This window comes from Salvelinus sp. IW2-2015, unplaced genomic scaffold, assembly GCF_002910315.2.
Source record: "Salvelinus sp. IW2-2015 unplaced genomic scaffold, ASM291031v2 Un_scaffold4191, whole genome shotgun sequence".
Taxonomy (NCBI): domain Eukaryota; kingdom Metazoa; phylum Chordata; class Actinopteri; order Salmoniformes; family Salmonidae; genus Salvelinus; species Salvelinus sp. IW2-2015.
In genome coordinates this window covers 62,366-67,332 of record NW_019945462.1, presented here as the reverse complement: position 1 = coordinate 67,332, position 4,967 = coordinate 62,366, and the positions used below count along the sequence as shown (strand labels likewise).

At 46.7% G+C, this 4,967-nt stretch overlaps 1 pseudogene; it reads left to right on the top strand.

Moving 5' to 3' along the window:
• The first annotated feature begins 1,986 nt into the window (after window positions 1-1,986).
• LOC112077004 (glyoxalase domain-containing protein 4 pseudogene) lies at window positions 1,987-4,512 on the top strand (annotated as a pseudogene).
• The last annotated feature ends 455 nt before the right edge of the window (window positions 4,513-4,967 follow it).

The following is a 4,967-nucleotide window of genomic DNA, read 5'->3' as shown; positions in this document are numbered from 1 at the left end:
CAATATCAAATCATAACATAGACAATAACCCAACAACCCACAATACAACAACAGACGCTCCTAAAATTATATGGTTCCCAATCAAGACCAACGCAAAACACCAGTCTCTGATTGCGAGAAAACACATATCAGGGCCAAACACATAGAAATCAGACAAACCGTAGACAAACAACACTTAGTAATGCCCCATTTCAGATCACACCCTGACCAAACAAAACATAACACCATAACAAAGCCCAAACTCATGGTCAAGGGCTGACATTAACCCCAGTCCTCAGCACCAGTCCATATCCCTGTACCTTTTTCGCAGAATATCAGTCTTGTCCCTGATGTTTTTCCTGGAGAGAAGTGGCTTCTTTGCTGCCCTTCTGACCACCAGGCCATCCTCCAAAAGTCTTGCCTCACTGTGCGTGCAGATGCACTAACTCCTGCCTGCTGCCATTCCTGAACATGCTCTGTACTGCTGGTGCCCCGATCCCGCAGCTGAATCAACTTTAGGAGACAGTCCTGGCACTTGCTGGTCTTTCTTGGGCGCCCTGAAGCCTTCTTCACAACAATTGAACCGCTTTCCTTGAAGTTCTTGATGATCCGATAAATGGTTGATTTAGGTGCAATCTTACTGGCAGCAATATCCTTGCCTGTGAAGCAATGGTCGTCTTTTTGTGCAAAGTAATGATGACGGCACGTGTTTCCTTGCAGGTAACCATGGTTGYCAGAGGAAGAACAATGGTTCCAAGCACCACCCTCCTTTTGAAGCTTCCAGTCTGTTATTCGAACCCAATCAGCATGACAGAGTGATCTCCAGCCTCGTAAACACTCACACCTGTGTTAACGAGAGAATCACTGACATGATGTCAGCTGGTCCTTTTGTGGCAGGGCTGAAATTCAGTGGAAATGTTTTTTGGGGATTCAGTGCATTTGCATGGCAAAGAGGGACTTTGCAATTCATCTGATCACTCTTCATAACATTTTGGAGTATATGCAAATTGCCATCATACAAACTGAGGCAGCAGACTTTGTGAAAATTAATATTTGTGTKATTCTCAAAACGTTTGGCCACGACTGTACATAGCAAACTCACAAGTCCGCTGAGCCAGACGGATTACCGTGTGCTCCGGACATGTGCTGACCAACTGGCAGCTGTCTTCACTAACATTTTCAACATGTCCCTGATTGAGACTGTAATACCAACATGCTTCAAGCAGTTCACCATAGTCCCTGTGCCCAAGAGCACTAAGGTAACCAGCCTAAATGACTACAGACCCATATCACTCACGTCCGTAGCCATAAAGTGCTTTGAAAGGCAGGTAATAGCTCCCATTAACAACATTATCCCAGAAATCCTAGACCCACTCCAATTTGCATACCGCCCAAACAGATCCACAGATGATGCAATCTCTATTATTATTATTTTTWAATTTAARCTTTTTTTTAACCAGMAAAAGCCCATTGAGACGCAGAGTCTCTTTTTCAAGGGAGGAAGAAGCCAAGAAGGAAGCAACAATCAATACCAATACAGAATTAAAAAATAGAACAATACAAAACAACAACATGATCAATATTTTAAATTCATTCAGTGGCACTAAACATATCTAGATGAAGCAGAAGACTGTAGATTATTTAATGCGTCAAGAAGAGAAGGCAYTCTAATACTGTGAATGTCCTGGGGATTTTAAATAGCAAACACCACCTATTGKACTCCACACTGCCCTTTCCCACCTGGACAAAAGGAACACCTACGTGAAAATGTTATTCATTGACTACAGCTCAGCGTTCAACACCATAGTGCCCTCAAAGCTCATCACTAAGTTAAGGAACCTGGAACTAAACACCTCCCTTTGCAACTGGATCCTGGACTTCCTGACGGGCCGCCCCCAGGTGGTGAGGGTAGGTAGCAACACATCTGCCACGCTGATCTTCAACACTGCAGCTCCCCAGGGGTGCGTGCTCAGTCCCCTCCTGTACTCCCTGTTCACCCATGACTGCATGGCCAGGCARGACTCCAACACCATCATTAAGTTTGCAGATGACACAACAGTGGTAGGCCTTATCACCGACAACGACYAGACAGCCTATAGGGAGGAGGTCAGAGACCTGGCCGGGTGGTGCCAGAATAACAACCTATCCCTCAACGTAATCAAGACAAAGGAGATGACTGTGGACTATAGGAAAAGGAGGACCGATCACGTACCCATTCTCATCGACGGGGCTGTAGTGGAGCAGGTTGTGAGCTTCAAGTTCCTTGGGGTCCACAWCACCAACAAARTAACATGGTCCAAACACACCAAGACAGTCGTGAAGAGGCCACGACAAAAAAAAAAATCCCACTCAGGAGACTGAAAAGATTTGGCAAATCAAATTCAATCAAATCAAAGTTTATTTGTCACGTGCGCCGAATACAACAGGTGTAGACCTTCCAGTGAAATGCTTACTTACAGGCTCTAACCAATAGTGCAGAAAAAGGTGTTAGGTGAACAATAGGTAAGTAAAGAAATAAAACAACAGTAAAAAGACAGGCTATATACAGAATCGAGGCTATAAAAGTAGCGAGGCTACATACAGACACCGGTTAGTCAGGCTGATTGAGGAAGTATGTACTTGTAGATATGGTTAAAGTGACAATGCATACATGATGAACAGAGAGTAGCAGTAGCGTAAAAGAGGGGTTGGCGGGTGGTGGGTGGCGGGTGGCGGGACAAAATTCAATGGTCCTCAGCTCCTCAAAATGTTTTACAGCTGCAATATCAAGAGCATCCTGACTGACCAAGGCACTACCGAGGGTAGTGCGAACGGCCCAGTACATCACTGGGGCTAAACTGCCTGCCATGCCAGACCACTACACCAGGCGGTGTCAGAGGAAGGCCCTAAAAATTGTCAAAGACCCCATCCACCCCAGTCATAGACTGTTCTCTCTGCTACCGCATGGCAAGCAGTACCGGAGCGCCAAGTCTAGGACCAAAAGGCTTTTAAGCAGCTTTAATCCCCAAGCCATAAGACTGAACAGGCAAACAAATGGCTACCTGGACTATTTGCATTGTGTCCCCCCCCCCCGCATCCAACCCTCCTTTTACGCTGCTGCTACTCTCTCTTTATCATCAAAGCATAGACACTTTAACTATACATTCATGTACAGATTACCTCAGTTATCCTGACTAAGTGGTGCCCCCACACATTGACTCTGTACCGTAACACCCCGTATATAGCCTCCACATTGACTCTGTACCGTAACACCCCGTATATAGCCTCCACATTGACTCTGTACCGTAACACCCTGTATATAGTCTCCACATTGACTCTGTACAGGCACCCCCTGTATATAGCCTCCACATTGACTTTCTGTACGCGTAACACCCTGTATATAGCCTCCACATTGACTCTGTAACCGTAACACCCCTGTATATAGCCTCCACATTGACTCTGTTCCGGTACCCCCTGGATATAGACTCCACATTGACTCTGTACCGTACACCCCTGTATATAGCCTCCACATTGACTCTGTACGGTACCCCTGATATAGCCTCCACATTGACTCTGTACCGTAACACCCTGTATATAGCCTCCACATTGACTCTGTACATAACACCGGCTTACCCTAACGCCCCTGTATATAGCCTCCACATTGACTCTGTACCTAACACCCTGTATATAAGCCTCCACATTGACTCTGTACCGTAACCCCTGGTATATAGCCTCCACATTGACTCTGTACCGGTACCCCCTGTATATAGCCTCCACATTGACTCTGTACCATAACACCCTGTATATAACCTCCACATTGACTCTGTACCGTAACACCCTGTATATAGCCTCCACGTGACAAATAAACTTTCATTTAATTTGATTTTCACTGCATTTCACTTTCACCTGTTGTATTCGGCGCACGTGACAAATGCACGTTGATTTGATGTGGGTATTGGTGGCTTTGAGGCCTTGCATTACAACACCTGTTGATTTGATGTGGGTATTGGTGGCTTTGAGGCCTTGCATTTCCTTTTCAAAGTGGGAGACAGACGCAAAGCGGCCACCTTTTACCGAGATGTGATCGGCATGAAGATTTTGTGTCACAAAGGGTTTGAAGAAGGATGTAAGGCAACTTGTAAGTGTCCTTATGATGGGAAATGGAGCAAGGCGATGGTCGGATTTGGTCCAGAGGATGATGACTTTGTGGCTGAACTAATCTACAATAATGGAGTGGGAGAATATCGCCTAGGCAATGACTTCCTCGGTTTGACACTMRAGTCTAGCCAGGCTGTCAGCAATGCTAAGTGGCTTGGTTGGCCCTTCACTGAGGTTGGAAAGGGCCTCTATCTGGCTGAGGCCCCAGGAGGTTATCAATTCTATCTGGTGGACAAAGAACAGCCTCCCAATGATCCTGTACAGAAGGTGTGTCAGGCAGGGTCTGACCTGCATAAATCAATACACTGCTGCTACTCTCTTCTGGGGATGAAGGTGAAAGAGAGCAATGAGGAGAAGAAGACTGTGCTGATGGGATTCACAGACACTCAGTGTTAACTATAGCTTCACAACATTGTTGGGACAGTATATCATGGGACAGCCTTCGGGTGGATAGCATTCTACTATCCACGTGAGCAGTTGGCAGGTCTTGAAGCCTTGATGACAAAAAGAACCATGAAATCATTAATATTTTGGTTAGTCTGGACACCCCTGGGAAGGCTTGGTTAGCCGGGACATCCCTGGGAAGGCTTGGTTAGCCTGGACATCCCTGGGAAGGCTTGGTTAGCCTGGAGACCCCTGGGAAGGCTTGGTTAGCCTGGACATCCCTGGGAAGGCTTGGTTAGCCTGGACACCCCTGGGAAGGCTTGGTTAGCCTGGACACTCCTGAGAAGGCTTGGTTAGCCGTGACACCCCTGAGAAGGCTTGGTTAGTCTGGACACCCCTGGGAAGGCTTGGTTAGCCTGGAGACCCCTGGGAAGGCTTGGTTAGCCTGGACACCCCTGGGAAGGCTT